General features: G+C 40.2%; 1 protein-coding gene across 2 annotated transcripts in view; it reads right to left on the minus strand.

Annotated features, from left to right (window-relative positions):
• NPAS3 (neuronal PAS domain protein 3) overlaps positions 1-18,396 on the minus strand; it is an 873,929-nt gene that overhangs the window by 285,517 nt on the left and 570,016 nt on the right. The gene's annotated exons all lie outside the window — the stretch shown is intronic.

Here is an 18,396-nt window from a genome sequence, read left to right on the forward strand (position 1 = left end):
ATAAGCAAGGGTCCTGAGGCACAAAACAGCAAGATATCCATGGGTAGCCTCGCCCACAGCCCCCTGGACAGGCAGCTCCCTCCAAATCTGAGCTTCCATAGCTGTGGGATATTGTAAGGGTCTAACAACATAATTCACATGAAAGCCATGTTGTAAACTGTGAAGCACTGTGCAAATGTAATGTTATTTTACAACGGTCATTTCAATAGCCTTTTGGTGAATTGGAAGCAGACTTGAGGGAATCTCTGGGAATTGAATTGAGCCTGTTTGCTAGAGGTTATTGACCTCTGCTTTAGGATGAGTAGGGAAGAACCCATCAGAAATCCAATTAAGATAAGCAAAATATAATTACCTGATTTATGAGTTGGCCAATATCATAAACATTAACGTGTTCGTGTTTACTCTCCCCAAACCAATGGGGGTTTTCAGTGAGCACAGGAAGTCAACAAGGAATACCTAATCCAAAAAGCCACAGCATTTCCTCCACCAACAGTGTCAGAAGTGTTTAATGTTTATTCACTACTTCTTTTCTATTCAGTATAGTCTGCCCTGGTAGATAGTAAACTAAATAATTCCATGCTGGGAGACCAAGGCCTGGATACAGAATGCAGAGGGGTAAATTGAGAAAATGAAGGAATTTTTTCCCCCAGTATACTTATGCCCTCTTTATGCTGAAGAAGCCTCAAAAGCTAGGGGAGGGGGAAATTAGTAAGATATATCTATAGTAATTCTTCAGAAGCATTCTTAATTTATTCATCATCACACCCACCATCACAATGTTTAATTAATATCATTAAGGGCTCACTATATACCCAGATGGATTCTAAGGGCTTTGCATGTATACCTATTGAATAAACACAATAACTCTGTGAGGTGCCACTTTAGCCCCACTTTAAAACAATGGAAATTGAGGCTCAGAGAGGTTTTATAACTTGCCCAGGGACATGCAGCTAGTAAGTGGTAGAGCTGGGATCTGAACTAGGTAATCTGGCTCCGGAGCTCCAGTCTCTATGCTTAGTCATATTTTCTTCCACTGGGAGAAAGAATCCAGTGGCTACAAGCTATTCCACAGTATGTAGTTTCATTGGGAAGACCGGGAGGATACAGGATACCTTGCGTTCAGTATCAGTATTTTCATTCTGATGGCAAAATGAAAGCGGATCAAGTAAAGGATGCATCTCTCTTTTTTAAATCCAAAAGCTCCTTTGAACCTTCCCTCCCCCCTTGAAAGGAAAGAGGGACTATTTAACTGAAAGATTTTCTAATTCTCTCAATATCAATCTCACTTTATGATATTAAGCATAGTACCAGAAGAATGTTAAATACACAGGCTCTGGAAGATGACAGACTGTGTCAAATCCCAACTTTGCTGCTGCTTGCCACGATGAGCTGTGTAATCTTGGATAATGGTAGTTGACCTCAGTTTTCTCATCTGTAAAATGGGCTTGATAAATACCTACTTAGCAGACCCAGCAGAGGTGCTATGTGGAATTCAGTGTGCATGTGTGTGTATTTTATCATGCCTCATAAAAAGTGTTAAAGTTACTATTATTATGCAGCTTTCTTTGCAGTTAGCACACAGTTATGCATCTATGCCAGTTACTAAATGAGAACATTCTTAGTGTGCTATACCAATATTTGGGGACATTTAAATAAAGCACAAAGCTGTTTAAAAACAGAGAGAAAAAAGTGCAGAGTAAAAGTATTAAGAAGGACAGGAGACAATCCATGAAGAGCAATGAATCCTGGGAAAGTTTCTAGAAGATGGGCTTATAAGCAATGGTGTCCAGTGCAGTTGAGTGGTTAAGAACAAGGAGACAAAGCAAAAAATATGACAGTATTTTCCTTGAGTTGGAAGAATGGTCTAATGCAGGGATCAGCAAACTCTGTAAAGGGCCAGAGAATAAACATTTCAGGCTCCGTGTTTTACATTATCTGTTCAGCTACTCAACTCTACTATTGTGGCACAAAAGCAGCATGTAAAATACTCAAATGAATGGGTGTGGCTGCATTCCAACAAACTGTATTTGCAAAAACAAGTGGCAGGCTGGATTTGGCTGGTGGGTCCTGTAGGTTACTGACCCTGATCTAACCGAAGGCTCATTAATGATTGCTATCAATAAGAGTTTTAGTACCGAGGTCTGGGAATTATTTTATACACATACATGCATGTATATTTATTTGTGTTCGTATAAATATTAGCCAATTGAAAAAAATTCTTATAATAATGCCGCTCTGATTCATTTTCATTCCATGTATTTTCCCGACTGAAGGGAATGGGATGAAGCTGTAGCCAGAGTGCTGGGAATTGCAATGTAGCCCTGGATATAACCTGGGGGTATGTGGTGGGCATGGCAGTAGCCATCTTGTCTATGTGTGTGTGTGTCTGTGCACATGTGCACAAACATGCATGTTACGGCTGAAAAAATACAACAATAACTGGTCTGATGGAGCCAAAACTAAACTAAAAATAAAGGGATCTGGGTCTTTGTCACTGATTCTCTGTGTAATCTTGGGCAAGTCATGATCTCTGAACCTCAATTTCTTCTTTATAAATTGGAATTGGACTAAATAGGAAGTCCCGTTTAGCCCGATATCTCTAATTCTAAAATAATGTGCAAAAGGATATAACTGTTGGCACTTAATATATTCTACAGTATTTCTTACAGATGATTTAGGAAACTGAATTGAGTCAACTATAACTGTCATGATTTTAATTGGATTACAAATGACTTTAATGGGTAATTTATCCAGTACTTTATAATAATCATATAATTAAATAATCACAGGTACATCAGTTCAATCTGATAGGTTCTCATGATAGAGTACCAAGTTTTCAGTATAAGGTACAATGAGTTTTTTTCATCTTTTGACAGTTTTATTTCATGGTATAATCTCTTTATTTCATATTACATTTCCAAAATTAATTTGTAAAATTTTGTGAACTTTCTTGATGAGATTAGGTAAAATCAATTCTTTTTAACTTCTCAGGAGATTTTGTTTCCTAATCGATTTACTTATGCTTTTTAAGGGGAGAATATTCACTGAGGGACAGGACATAACCAATTTGGGCATCAAAGTACTCTCAGTAAAGTTCACGTATCCAAATCGATCTAATTGTGAAGCAGTTATGACTGGCACGACCCTTAGTTATGACTCAGATAACCTCACTCAGCAGAGAGTCTGGAAACTTGGAGAGTGCACTGTTTATCTGCTTGAGAGGGACAAGAGGTTGGATCTGCCAACAGAGAGGTGAGGGACAAGCAGCCCTGTCCACAGGCAGCTCCGTTGACAAGGCACTATTCCTTCCACTGGAGCTTACCTCTGTACACCTTCCCGCTGACCTGAAGCCCCTTGTTAATTTAATTCTGAGCATCTCCTGAGTAGAAGCAGACAATAATGCAGACACCGACAAAACTGGGCTGCAATGGTGTACGTGAACCACCATCCAACAGGGATTATGCTGAGACCACCAAACTCATTTCACTCGTGACCTAATCATATCTCCAACTGCCCCCCTGTGGATATGAATTTATTAGAATGAAGAATTCTTAAATAATTACTCTTGCCTGGGACACATGCTCTTCAGCAAGCCTGGGCAAGCTGGACTTCTCCTCCAACTGGTTCCACCCACCCACCCCTCCCCAATCCTTCTTTTCTTCCCCCATGGGAAAAAAAAGCACATTCACTGTGGCTAGTAAAAAGAGTGTGTGATTTTTCATAACAAGTCCAGTAAAAATCAAGAATCTGAGCGTTTTCTTTGTCAGTCAACTCGGCAGCAAATGCTAGGAGACAAGAAGGAAAGAATCACTTGCCCATTCAGCTCCAACCTGTACTCAGATCTTCATTCATAAGAACATAATCCTTCCTACTCCCTTGGAAAGCGGCAGAGTTTAGTGGAAATAGGACAGACTGGAGTGATGCAAAGACCTGGTTTTTAATCCTGGCCTCACCACTTCTTAGCTGTGTGAACTTGGGCAAGTTACCTGACCTCCCTAAGCTGCAGTTCTTCATTTGCAGAATGAGGATAATGATAGCACTAATAGCATTATATAATTATAGTACCAACGCCTATTGTACTCATAGGGCAGTTGTGACAATTAAAAGAGAACAGATCGGGCTTCCCTGGTGGCGCAGTGGTTGAGAGTCCGCCTGCCGATGCAGGGGACGCGGGTTCTTGCCCCGGTCTGGGAAGATCCCACATGCCGCGGAGCGGCTGGGCCCGTGAGCCATGGCTGCTGAGCCTGTGCGTCCGGAGCCTGTGCTCCACAACGGGAAAGGCCACAACAGTGAGAGGCCCGCGTACCGCAAAAAAAAAAAAAAAAAAAAAGTCCACATGCCGAAACTAAGACCCGATGCAGCCAAAATAAATAAATAAATATTAAAAAAAAAAGAGAGAGAGAACAGATCACACCAAGTGCTGAGTACAGTGCCTGGCACATAAGTACTTAAATACCAGCTTGTATTATCATGTTGTTATTGTTCGTTTGAAACCTTACAGTAGAGCCCTAATTTGTTGGCAAGCAGGGTATCTCAGATAGTTCAATCTGTAGTGCTCACTAGGTACTCATTTGAATCTGAACAACCCTAAGGTCTCATGATCTTAGCTCATGAATACTGAAATGAAAAAAATATTTATCCATTTCATGTTAAACCTGATGACAAGTATACTTACCTAAGTCTAGGCACTACATGGCTGGATGTCCTCCGACCCTTCTGCCAGTGGTTGAGTGGGGCCTAATTCCTCCTTTTCAAAGCTCTACCACCTACCCCACAGAAAGGCAGTTGTGCTAGGGAGACTGGCTTTCTAACCCTTTAATTGAAGCTAAAACATCTTTGTGCCGGAGAGAGAGCACCAAAATTACAAACACACTGAGGTAACAACTTCCTTTTCATAAGAACTCACTTTGAAATTAATTTTCAAAACCTTCTAAAGTTAGAAACGGCATTTGAAAAAATATATGGTCATATAAAGAGCACTAGACTGTTTTTTTTTCTCTCTTCTGGAAAATAAAGACACTACATTGAACATGCTTTAAGGTCAGTGCCATCTTTGTAATTCTATAAGAATATCTAAATAGCTACATAAATAGTTTCACATATATGTGAAATAAATTCCTGGCCTGCTATAGAAAATACAGGCTGTTTGTTTCTGACCTTGCCACAGAAGAAACAAGAAGTTCTCCTACAGAGAGAGAAATACTCCTTTGCACACGCAGAGACACACTGGAATGTGCAAACCCCACATCAAAATGCTGGTAGAGTTCATAACTCAAATTTCTTTATCCTGTAGCTGCTCAGGGACCCCATTAAATTGTTTTCCACAAGTGCCATGAGGTTTGAACCATTTGTTATAACATTTGAGTCATTTATAAGATATCTTGATCCGACAAATCTGTAAGTAGCTGTCTAAAGTAAAATACGTGACTAATGGCAGCTTCATCTCTCTTCAGATCAAAGCGGGGAACACTGTGGAGTCCTACAAAACTTTTCTAGGGTGTTGAGAGGATTTCTTCACTTCTGTGTGCTAGCAGGAAAATACCACGTTTGTGTTCCAGACTATACTGACCTCCCTGGAAAAAAGATGCTCTACACATTTGATGTGGAAAACCTATTTTCAAACTCATGGAGCCAACCAGCTTGGATCCAAGATTAAAAATTTGCACGGTATTAGAAATGGTATAGGCAAAGAAGCACACGTTAACATAGAAAATAAAAAGTTCGGCCTAGGTTTTCATGAAGCTCGTGTTGTTCACTTACTACAGAAGCGTTTTCTGTCACATTGGTAACAAGAGAGGGTAATAAAAAAAAGTGGAAGACCGGTAAAAAAAATTCACCCCTAAAACAGTGGTGCTACTCAACTCATGCTGGATGGACCAGCAGCCTGAGAATAAACTGGAAGTTTGATCAGCCACACGCCAGACCTACAGGAATCAGAATATCTGAATGTGCGCCCCAGTGAGAGGGTTTTAACAAGCCCTCCAGGTGATTCTGATGCATGCTAAAGCTTGGGAGCACTGAAGTAGAATACGACAAAAGCAAAGAACACTTGCTAGCACAGTAAACACACTATAGACCAAAAAATTGGTTCTTTTCAACTCCTGCTAACAAAGCATGCTTCCATCTCTTAGACTCTTCTTCAGTTCAGGTGCTTCATTTATTCCCTCCGGGGTTCTCAGTAGAGTTCACTGGCTACCAGTGAGCGGGACTCTGTTCATTTTAACCAAGTCTTTATCCATCACTTTTTTTTTTTTAATGCACAAGGAATTGGTGGCTATCATCTCTCCACCAAAAATGATATAACAGCGTGCCGAAGAATCATGCCCAAAACGTCACCAAACACACATTTCAAAGTAGAGATTTTCATGGTATTTTATGTCATTTGATCTTCTTTAGAAATGTGTCCTTTTTCTTATTGATTAAATTGCAGTTTTTCTAAAGCAGCTCGTAATTGAATTATCCAGTGAGACATGCCGAAAGGGATCAAAAGTGATGGAAATAAAAATAGGAAGTTGTATAATTCGTAATACAAATGATTTGTTGCTGAGATTTTAATCAAATCAAACAGAGCAGTAGAATAACAGGTGATTAAATTACATGGAGAGATAATGCATTGGATTTAAAGACTCTGATGCTTCTTGGTAAAGTCTGTTTAATTCACAACTGTGCCAACTGCACCTCCCCCTGGAGACACAGCTCTCAGAGGGTTCACCCTACTCAGGGGCCCTAAACACTGTGCTGAATATTTTCTTCTTGAAGAAAAACAACACTCACAAAATAAAGGAACTATACACTCAGCACAGATATGAGAAACAAAACAACACAAAACCCCTCAGAATTATTGAAGATACTCCACCTAAGGAAGGGCTCGGGTAAGAGCTCAAAGCCGCTACCTATGCTAAGTGACCACTGAAAAACATAGTAGGAAAAAAAAAAGGGTATTGAATGTATTGGTAAAGAAGGACACACAAACTGTCAATCAACTGCTTGAAGGGCCACCTTTTGCCTTATAATTTTCTAAAGACCTAATTAATTCTCCAACAAACCCCCATCATGCATTGATGTTCTCCTTAGAGGGGACTGGTGGTCATTTCCCAGGAAGCCCAGGTTATATAAAGAGTCAATCTAAGAATGTTGTACACACTAAACCCCCAAAGCTTAAAATCTCCCAATGTGCAGAAAATGCAAATTCCTCTTTTCTCACTCATGGCTTTCAGAAAGACAAGAACATTAACACCTTGCCCAAGTATTATTTCGAGAAAATGAATTCCTTATGACATAATACTGTTAGTTATGGCTACAGGAATCGCATGTTTTTTCAAAGTTACTGTTGATACCTGGGTGAAGCCAGTCCTCCCCACCCCTCCCTGGGAGCTGGAAGTGATTTAATTTGTCGCTCTGGGGAGAAGGAGGGAACTTTTGACTACTGAACTTTCCAGACAACCTCTGAATCACAGTGGCGACTGTGAAAGCATCGGTGAGAAATAGAAGACTTGAATTCCTTTCCTGGGGTCTGGTTCTGATGGATGTGGCTGCCCCTAAAGTGTGGTGGAGACAAGGTGTAAGCAAACACGTTTTAGGGCACAGATTTTGAAAACTGAGTACCACTGTCCCACCTGCTGTGCTTCATTTCAGAATCCACAGCCATCATTAGCAGAGAACAAACTGCTTTTCCAACTGCACAGCCCATTGTACTGCTGCAGCTCACGCTGGAAATTGCAAAACGCTTATGGAGGAGCATGTCCTGAGAGCTCTCTCGCTCAGACCCTTCTGATGTTTATTAGCCTGGGGCGTGCTGGGGGAGGGGAAAGGAAAAATGTGTACACACATAGGTTCAAGCTCTAAAAGCTTTGGAGAGCAGACCTTAGATCTGATGCTATGTTTTCCATTTAAAAAATATATGTACACTGACGACTCAGGAATCACAACAACTCTTTAATTTGAATCTGTCACAAAGGAGACTCTAACGAAAGTCAAAAGCATAGACAGACAGTCTCTAACTCTGTCTCCTTGACTCAGGGCGTCCTGAGGATCCGAGAGTAGTCCTGTCCTCGTGGCATGGCTAAGGAAGGTCCTCAGCCACAGTTCTGTGACCTGGCCAGTGCGCTGCAGACCAGTGGTGTGAACTGGCACGCCTTCCTTCCAAGTACCTAGTAAATTTGGAGAGGCCCAGATGAATCCCCCCTCCTCCTCAAGGTCTCCCCGACTGAGCAGAATCTCCACCTTCAGTCATCCTAGTCTAAACCTCCAGACCACAAAACCCCACAACTGAGCACTTAAGTATACAGTCATTTTGAGCATAAAGGGACTGAAAGAGAGAGTTGCAGAGGACAGAGAGATGAAAAGGATGATTCAGGCCTTAGTTCTGTCTGCCTCAAACGCGCGTTGGATGGGGATCGGGGCAAGTTATGTAAGGTCCCTGGGCACTCAGTTTTTTCATTTGTATAATGGAAAGAGTGAGGAAAGACAAGAGTAAGCCAAATGTGTGCCCAAGTCCCTTGCAGTTCTGAGATTCTCTTCTCTTCCTGCCCTTGTATACTCTCGGGGGAAATCAGGAGGGAAGCGGGGAGGGTCAATATAAGGGTAGGGGATTAAAAAAAAAGGGGTTATTATGGGATTATATGAAATCACACATGTGAAACTTTTGAAAGCAAAGCACTATAGAATTTAAAGACTTTCATTCAATAAAAAAAAGTTTAAAAAGTAACAAGTAAAAACAAAGAAGTCACGAACATAAGGTGATTTGCCAAGAGAGAGCAAAAGGAAATATATGATCAAGAATCAATAATAGGGCTTCCCTGGTGGCGCAGTGGCTGAGGGTCCGCCTGCCGATGCAGGGGACATAGGTTCGTGCCCCGGTCCGGGAAGATCCCACATGCCACGGAGCGGCTGGGCCCGTGAGCCATGGCTGCTGAGCCTGCGCGTCTGGAGCGTGTGCTCCGCAACGGGAGAGGCCACAGCAGTGAGAGGCCCGCGTACCGCAAAAAAAAAAAAAAAAAAAAAAGAATCAATAATAACAATAATAATGCCAATAACACCATCCCCTTAAGACTTCTGAATCCTTCCACTTACACAAAGGACATAGTCTCAGTTAAAAAATAAGGTCGAATAAACTTTTAAGGTTAAACTGAGCTAAACCACACTTTTCCTGGAAGGACAAACAGCCCACCAGCCTCTCAATCAGTAAAATAACTCTTACAGCACGAGCAGGATGCCATCCGCCCATACTCAGAGGTCACTGTGACAGAGACACAGGGCAGGGAAGTCTCCCGTTGGCCTGACAAGGGATCAGGGCCTGGGATGAGAGTGACACAGCCTCGTCAGAACAATGGTTGTGGTTTCAGATCCCCCGGCTCACCAAGTCCTCTGACCCCATCTAGATGGGAATGTTTTCTTCTCTCCGCTGAGCCATAGTTAAGGGAAGCCTAGGAAATTGTGTGGGTCATGAAAACAATCAAATGAACCTTAAAAGAGATCATATCCGCTCTCGCTTGGGCAGTAGGAGTGTTACATCGTCCTCCTATTCGTGGCTTTAAGCAGCCTCTCTGTTTACTGATCCCTCTGAGGATACAGGAGGATGGCAGCCAGCCAGTCGGTTCTGTAGTCGGTGTGTGTGCAGCTTCCCGGACACTGAGAAGTTGCCCCGGAGTTATTTGCACTTTGCAGTAAAAGGGAAGGATCCTTTCTGGAGGCTTTTGGATTTACATGGTGTAAAACAACAGCGCATTGAATCAACTTGGCTTCAGCTGGCTAGCCCTCCTCAAACTCACCTCTTCTTCCTCACTTTAACCCTATGACCCTTTTTAGCCATGACTTTACTCTTTCCAGTTCTGGGGGGAAATCCCGGCCTCACCTCTGCAGGCACTTGGTAATGTATCTGGAAGTGATGATTTGTCACATAATTGTAAGGACAGCTATGATTTTGTTCAGAATTAAATAGCAAGCACTGTGTGTAGCTGGCTCCTCTGCCCAAACAAACTGCTTGTAAATTTTATTCTGCTCCTTTGGCTGCAACGGTTTCTCGGCTGGTTTTGCCATAACATGGGAAACCTGGAAACCCAAGTGCAGGCTGCTCCTTCCTGGAGGAACAATGACAATATTATACGCTGTGGAGACTAGGGGACTGAATGAAACGTTAGCAAACTTTTCCATGGCAAGCTGAGTCCTCTAATGGAAAAGCCCCTTGGTGGCAGCTTCAGCCTCCCAGAGTCCTGATGGGGGTCGGGGCACAGTGAGAGAGAGGTTTAGTCTTTAAAATGACAGAGACCCTGACACACACACGGACAATGGAAACTAATTATACATCGCAATCAGAAAAGTGTGCCTGTGTATATGTAAACCACAAACAGCTAAAGAGAAAGCACCAAAAAAAAAAAAAAATTCCAGACTCAAAACTAGAAGCAAAAAAGAATAGTAAAATCACAGAAATATTATCTTGAAGTAAATCTTGATATTTACTAGACAAAGAAAGTTAATGAGAAAAATTTGCAAAAGAGAACTGGATAGCTGGAACTCTGTAAAATTGGAAAGAAATTCCATGTTCCGTGGTTGAAGTATAGTCCAGAATGGGGAAGAATAGGTTAAAATTGAACTGGAATTCCATTTGAAGACGGACAACTACAAGGACTCTTACTACTGGTTAGATAATAAAAAGAATAATCTGTCCATCCTTAGGAAGAAACCACGCTGTGAGCAATTCAGGGAATAGAATAAGGGGAGGGGGTGGCCATCCTTAGGATCAAAAAGACTAAAGATATTAAGCAGCTTCCATTGGCCAGAAATGAACAGACAGAAAATGCTCAAGGTTTATTTATACTTCCTTCCATGCCCAGTTCTTTTAAGTCCCACACAAGATGGCAGTCTAAGGTATTTCTTTCTATTTGGTCACAAATAGATATTAGAGAAATGTAAAGGAAAACAGCAGCAAATTCTATGACAAGACATTTTTCCCCTACTAACTTCTCTCCAGTAACCAAAGCATTGCACCCTACACTTACATTCTCCATTTGGGCTAACATCCCAAATGCACGAGAAATATTCTTACACTTTTGGGTGTGGGAATGGGTGGTAATGCAACACACTTATTCAAATTCCACAGAACGAACATCATAGTCCCTAATGGACATTATTAGGCCCACAGCAGTTCATGGGCTGAGGTAGAGATGGCTCTTTAATTTCTCAGAGAGCAAAATAATTTATTTTGTGATTTGAGTGTATTGTTGATCTCCTTTAGCCTGATTAGACTCTAAAAGCTAATAGGTTCAAAATGCTCAACAGTGATCTTGGGAAAGGTCACAATTGAATGGGAGGAACTTTTCAAAGTTAGCAACACAGGAAATATGAACTTCTGGGGTATAAAGTAAAAGAAAATAGAGAACATACACGTTCTACTTCAAGTATAGGAATAGAGTAGAAACTGTCTCCCTACACAGTAACCCTGTAGTAAACTACCTAAATCTGTTTTTTTCCCCTTGTGATAGGATAGTCAATAAGTATTTGATGATTATTACAATAATAAGATAAAGGGTTAACTGGATCATAGCCTGTGGCTTCCGGATGCCCACCACACACTGATATTGTCCATAAAGATAGCCTTTAAGCATATTAACACACAGTCTGTAGATTTATTTTATTTAGTAGAAGAGAGTTGGAATGGAAAATTTTCAGACTATAATGTTATAACGAGCATGTTATTTGTTAACATTTAGTAGAGAGTGTTTGGTATTGTAAAGACAAACAAACAAAAAAACCCCTAAATCATCATACATTTAATTGTGAAATATAAAGGAGTCTTCTTTTTAGTCCTTCAATTTAATCACCTTGACAGTATCTTCCACTTATGTATAGGATTGCAGACTGCATAAAGTTATTCATATGCGTGTATATACACACACACCACAAACATACACACAGTCTTATATGGAAAGATATCTCCTGCTTCTGCAATTAGCATTTATTCATTCAACAAACAAATATTTACTGAATACCTACAATGTGCCAGGTTCTGCTGTAGGATTGGGGGACAGAGCAACAAACAATACAGGCAAAACCCCTGCCCTCGCAAAGCTTGTATCGGGTGAGGAAAGACAGACAATAAATAAGTGTACAGCATTTCAGGCAATATGGGTTATGGTGAAAAATAAAGCAGAGTAAGGAGGAAGATAGGAAGTGGCAGGGCAGCAGGTAAGAGGATGGGGTTGCTCTTTATACTGGGTGCCCAGGGAAGGCTTCTTATAAGATGCCATTTGATCAAAGGGTACAAAGAAGAAAGAGCCCGTAGATTTGGGCATGGAAGAAGCACTTTGACAGAGAGAAAGGTAATGGACAAGCCCTGAAGAAGGGCGAGCTTGGCGTGTTCACCCAGCAAGGAGGTCGGTGAGCCAGAGAAGGTGGACAGGGAGAAGTGGTGGGCAATGAAGTCGAAGAGACAGCCCGGGCATGGACAGGAGAGGTTGCTCATGAAGAATCGTGGAGGCCACTGGACATCAGGGTATTTGACTGCATTGTGTATTGTGTTCACCTGTGTATCTCTGACAGCAAAGGAGTACAAAATACACTTTCTAATTTGGAAATACCTGTTGCTTCCTGTTTTGAATAAATAAATAAATAAACCAGACAAATCTACATGATTTGAGTATGGCTCAGTTATTTATTTATTTATTTTTGCGGTACGCGGGCCTCTCACCCCTGTGGCCTCTCCCGTTGCAGAGCACAGGCTCTGGACGCGCAGGCCCAGCAGCCATGGTTCATGGGCCCAGCCGCTCCGCGGCATGTGGGATCTTCCCGGACCGGAGCACGAACCTGTGTACCCTGCATCGGCAGGCGGACTCTCAACCACTGCGCCACCAGGGAAGCGCTGGCTCAGTTATTTTTAATTTAATTTGTGGTATCTAATTTTTAACCCACCCACCAAAACTCCATTTGTGACAAGGGAGTACAGATGGGCTACTGAGGGAGATGGTAATTAATCCCAGTTCTGCTGAAAGGCCTTTTAATAACTCATATGATATTTTACCTCATGTGAATTTCTAGCAAGTGGGCTTTCTTCAAAATTTTCTGAGGAGCATATCTGTAGGGTATCAAAACAGAAATTGCTAAAGTTGGAATGAAGAAACTTGTTTTTTTTCTTAGAGAGTATACAACTTTTTCCCACTTTTCCCCATTAAATATTCAACCATCAATTTAGGACCTACTACGTGGCTATCATATTTATACTGAGCTACCAATTTTAATTGTAAGTTATAGTCTTAAATGTTAAAATACATTCATTCTCTAGAGTCAATAATTTACTGGCCAATTTGTGTTTCTGTTATTAATAAGTTTTTTATCAAAAGTACTGAGAATGCTCTGACGATGATACCTGATAGCTGCTTGTGCATAGTAACTTGGTATTCTTGCCAAACTCCCAAATTTATATTGAAAGCAAATATTTGTCTAAAATATATATATTTTTTATTTTGGAGAGAAACAAATTATTGGCTTGTTTTTCCATATGTTCTCTCCTTCATTTGGAACATTTTCTTCCACCACAATTTCTGCCTAATTCCAAACTGCCCCTGTATTTGTCAGTTCCTTCCAAGTTTGGGTTATTGAGTGTTTCTTCCCAAAGGACCCCATGACACACTGGTCTTCTGCTATTGTAATACTAATTGTAGTTGCCCATTTACTTGTCAGTAACTCCCCCAAAGACTGTAAGCACCACTACTGCAGGAGCTGTCATTATTTCCCTGATGACCAGAAAAGTTGCCAACTCATAGTAGGCGTGGAATAAATATTTGCTTAAATCAGCACTTCAGGATGCAACTCAATATAAAAATACATGAATTCCTAGAATCCTCAAGTCTAACAATTTAATTCATTTAATTCTACTGCAAAAGGGCTATTACCCTTTAAAATGGACAGCCAATTTAAAATGCTACATAGGGTCTCTTAAAGAATTTCCATCCCATATGCCAAGGAAGCTAAGTAAACCAGTTTGTTCTGCATATGATTAGATATATAAAAGTCTTGGGAATCACATTTCTTAAAGCTCATGCCAGCTTTTATTGTTGGTAGTTTTGAAAATGCATTACACATTCTATGGTATTTGCGAAGTCTTTGAAGCACATGCAACATAAAAATCTCCTGTCAGGCACAATAACACACAACATAAGAAAAAAAAGGCCTGGCAATATAAATTAGTCCACAGAGGAATTCAAGATGGTAGCCTTCTTAGCTCTCTCCCCAAAAAGATTAGATCCAAGGTATTAGCACACTACTAAGCTTTTCCATATTTTCTGCATGGAAATGTTTGGAAGCCGTGTTTGACACCCTATGTGGTATAGGTAACAGCAATTATAGTTTTGGACTGAGATTTATTTTTGAAACCGTGGAATAATATCTGGATAACATAACATCTAAATAAGATTGTTGTGCATGGGACCTTATGCAAAAATGTTTAGGTATCCTTTCTACCAACCAGCTTATAGCAGAGGAATTAGTCCTTTCCTATTGAGTCATGAATGTCTACTTGTACATGAACATAAATTCTCCCTCTAAAGGGAAAAAATGAAAGGTAAAGAAAAAGGATGAACAAAGCAGGATAGGAAAGAGATTCAATTGAGAGTAATTCCCTCTTTCAGCTTTCTTTTCGATTCATCTTCTCTGGCAGGGGTCATATTTTTCCCACGTGTCAAATCACATTTCCCATCAGGCTCTTTGGAACATGCATTTGTTTTTCAAGAATCACATTTTTAATTAAGTTCAGTTATATATAAGGACATAAGTCTCTGTCCCATTGCCATGTCCCCTTATACAAAGAAGTAAGAAATAGCACAACATGGCCTGTAGAAGCTCTGTGTCAATGGGTTACATTAAACACATCAGAGGCATGGAATCCAAAGGCACTGTTCTATCTTACTAATTAAGGTCTTGCTATTTTCCTTTTTTGATCATTTATTGAGTAACTACAATATGTCCCATATGTTTTCCATATATTATCTTTAATCCCTTAAACAGTTCTATGGTGTGAACATTATTATCATCATTGCAAGAATAAGTATATTATATCTGAGTTAGTAAGTGGCTTAACTGGCATGGAAACTAAAGCCATTTATGATATTTGTGGCTGATATGATAGTATCACATAGTGTGCATTAGTAGGTATTAGGGTAACTGTTGATGTTGTTATATAGCCCAGTCAGTGCCTTAATTATCCTTTAAGGGGAGAGAAGAAACATATTCTGATTTTTGCATTAATATTTATTTTTTTCTGCCATCATTTTATGTGTATTCCTGGTTATATTCTGATAACTGTGGAAGGTTTACAAAAAATAAATCTTGAGAGAGCTTACTGCCTATTACCTGGTGAAGTGATTGCTTGAATCATAGCTCATGAAGAAGAAGATGGTGACAAAGGGTATAAGCAATGTAGCTGCCTTGTGAGTAGATAAATTTGGAGTGTGTTAGACCCTTTCATGGCCCCTGGAAGTTTCCATAATTCCCGGATAAAATGTTCTTACTTCAGACCCTTTCATGGCCCCTGGAAGTTTCCATAATTCACGGATAAAATGTTCTTACTTCAGTCAAGGCCCCAAATTGGTGGTTCAACCTATAGTACAGAAGACAAATGGGTAAGAAGCACAAGAAGATTTTATTGGCGGGCGCATGGGTGGGACTGCTCACAGTACGTTTTTAGGAAAGGATCGAAAGAAATAAAGAAGGAAACTAAGAGAAAAAGGATTTACCCTATGGTATTATGAAGATTTAAGGAAAGAGGTTTGGAGATGGTATTGCCAGTAAAGAGAGGGGTTACGGAAGACAATGTTCAAAAGGGAGACAAAACTATTTACTTGGTAGCAGGGATAAGGAGGAGGGAAGGGGCCTAGTTTTAGGGAGTTCTCTGGAAAACAAGGACAGAATTTGGCTTTGCAATCATTTTATTTTGGGCAGAGAAAGAAAACATTCAAAACCAAAGATGAAATAAGACTACTTCAGAAGTGAACGGAGCTATGTTGAGCAGGGACTGGAAGTCAGGTCAGAACAGAGCTCTCCGTTATGGAGGCAAGATAGGAGCCCAGCCTTGTCTTAACGGCAATGAAGGTGATGATTAGAAACATAGATGTGAGCACCAGGGAGCTAACAGAAGCTAAAGAACCTTCTCCACTGAGAAAGGTAGGGAAGAAAAGGAGAGGAGAAAGATAAAACGTTACCAAAAAAAAAAAAAAAAAAAAAGAAAAGAACAAAAGGAGAACGTGCATTTAAACTCAAGTTAGATAGATAAAAAGCAAAAAGAAAAAAAAAAGAGATGCTTTTGAGGAGTATCACTCCAGTATTCCCACTACCCCCAGCTGCCAGTTGCCTTTTATTTAATAGACTTTTTAGTCTATTCTACTTGTAGTATATTAGAATAAGTGCAAAGATAATTTTTAATGATATTATAGATTTGGGAACCTATAAATAATATTTTATTTTCTTATAGTACCCTCATGACTTGAAATTAATTTTTAGATTGGGAGCAGTTGGATGAATTAGATGAAATGATACTGCAGCTCATTAGATGGTTTACTCACTTGGTCCTTTCCTGGAATAATGATTCACTTATTATTTAATATATAAACGTGCTCCAGAGAAAGTTCCCAGTACGGTTACCTCCTTGATTTGTGACATACACATTCTAGAGACTGGGACACCTAGCACACGGAAGTCCAACAGAGAAATGAAAAATCCACATGCAGATACCTTAAAGGAGGTCTGCAGAGAGAGAGCGCACCTTTGCTGCGGGCTACGTCTGCGCCCCAGGCTCAGCGATGGCTCAGGACTCTTAACAGCCTTGTCATGACCCTGCAAGTCTAGACCTGGGAGCTGTTTTCTGAGGCTAAAGGAACGTGGATTCCAGAGAGGAGACTGATATGAAACAAGGAATACAAATCTGAAAGATCCTATTCAAAACTCGTGATGGGAGGAAACAGGAGAGTGTGTGTGACAGGGAGGGTGCAAGATGTTCTTTTCTTGCTGTTGCTGCAAAGGGCAGTGATGTAGTAGGACGTGTGATTACTTTTTAAGAAAAGGCTACATTTTAAGGAGAACAATAGGCTTGGATTTCAACTTCACCTTTAATACTATTGCCCCTCACAGACAATAAATCAAGTTATTTACATATTATGCAAAGTACATATTACCGGAGCTGCTGACCTTTCAGGCTGCCACTGTAATGAGGGCTGTTGTTCCTTTTATTGTTAACTTTAGTCTTCAGATTCACTCTGCTTTACTTTCTGTTTTTCCATGTAAAGAAGATCTTCATTAAAATAGCCCCTAATAGAGGGGGTGGGCATATGGGGTATGTTTAACATAGACCCTTTAATTTACATTATTTCTGTAAGAATCTATTTTTAAGGAGCTATAAAATTATATATTGATATCTTCTATTAACTAACACTAAATATTAGAATCACAAAAATAATTTCTCTTGATGTAAATCAGACAGCATTTTAAATATAAATATTTAAAAAACTATATATAATCTAAAATATTCATCTTCAAAATTATTCCTATTTGCAGGGAAACGTTCTAATCTTATGAAATAATTCAAACCATTTTCATTTGTGTGTTTAATATTTTGGGGGCTGAGTGGCCTGTGATAGCCCACTAGCTCTTACATTGGCCTGTTAGTTAGCCTTTTCCTTTGCATGGCTTACATTTAAATCTAGTTTAGATCAGCACTTAAATGTACTTGGAGATCATACTTTACAAACAACATCAAATGACAAATTCTGCTGTGGTTACCCTGTTCTACATGGTTTTGTCTCCAAAAGTTACACCTTATAAGGAATTGAAAAAAGCTGGTGTAACAAACAGCCATGTCAGATAAGAATCATACCTAAGGAAGTTTGCATAGTGTTCCTGTGAATCAGGGTGTATTCTACTCTGGTAACTCTTTTCTTGATGGAAATAAAAACAAAAACTTTGACTCAGAGAAAATGCCCCAAAGACTAAAACTTTCCACTGTCTCTGATAGTTTGGGTCACCTTCATGTTAAGTGAAAGCTGCACCCGGTTCATCTGTGCCAGCCTCCGAATGGTTCGGCTGCACTGATTAGAGGTGGAAAACCAAGCTAAGGGTCTTCCTTGATCCCTGCATCTTCTGCGCAGAGCACAGAAACCTACTTTGAAAGATACCCCAGGGAGAAATTCACGTAGCTTTATGTGCAGAGATGCTCAAACTTGAAACTAAAAATACCAGTACTTGGGATTCTTAAAAGCCTTTCCTTCCACCCACTTCCTAGATTTTAAAAATAATCCTCCCTTACATGGGGTTGCATTTCGAAAGAAAAGACCCAACTCAGACTCTGTGGATTTGATTGGTTATGTATGGCTCAGTGATGGCTGGGAACCAAATTGTTAGGTGCCTTCCTCAGAC

This window comes from Mesoplodon densirostris, chromosome 4, assembly GCF_025265405.1.
Source record: "Mesoplodon densirostris isolate mMesDen1 chromosome 4, mMesDen1 primary haplotype, whole genome shotgun sequence".
NCBI classification, from domain to species: domain Eukaryota; kingdom Metazoa; phylum Chordata; class Mammalia; order Artiodactyla; family Ziphiidae; genus Mesoplodon; species Mesoplodon densirostris.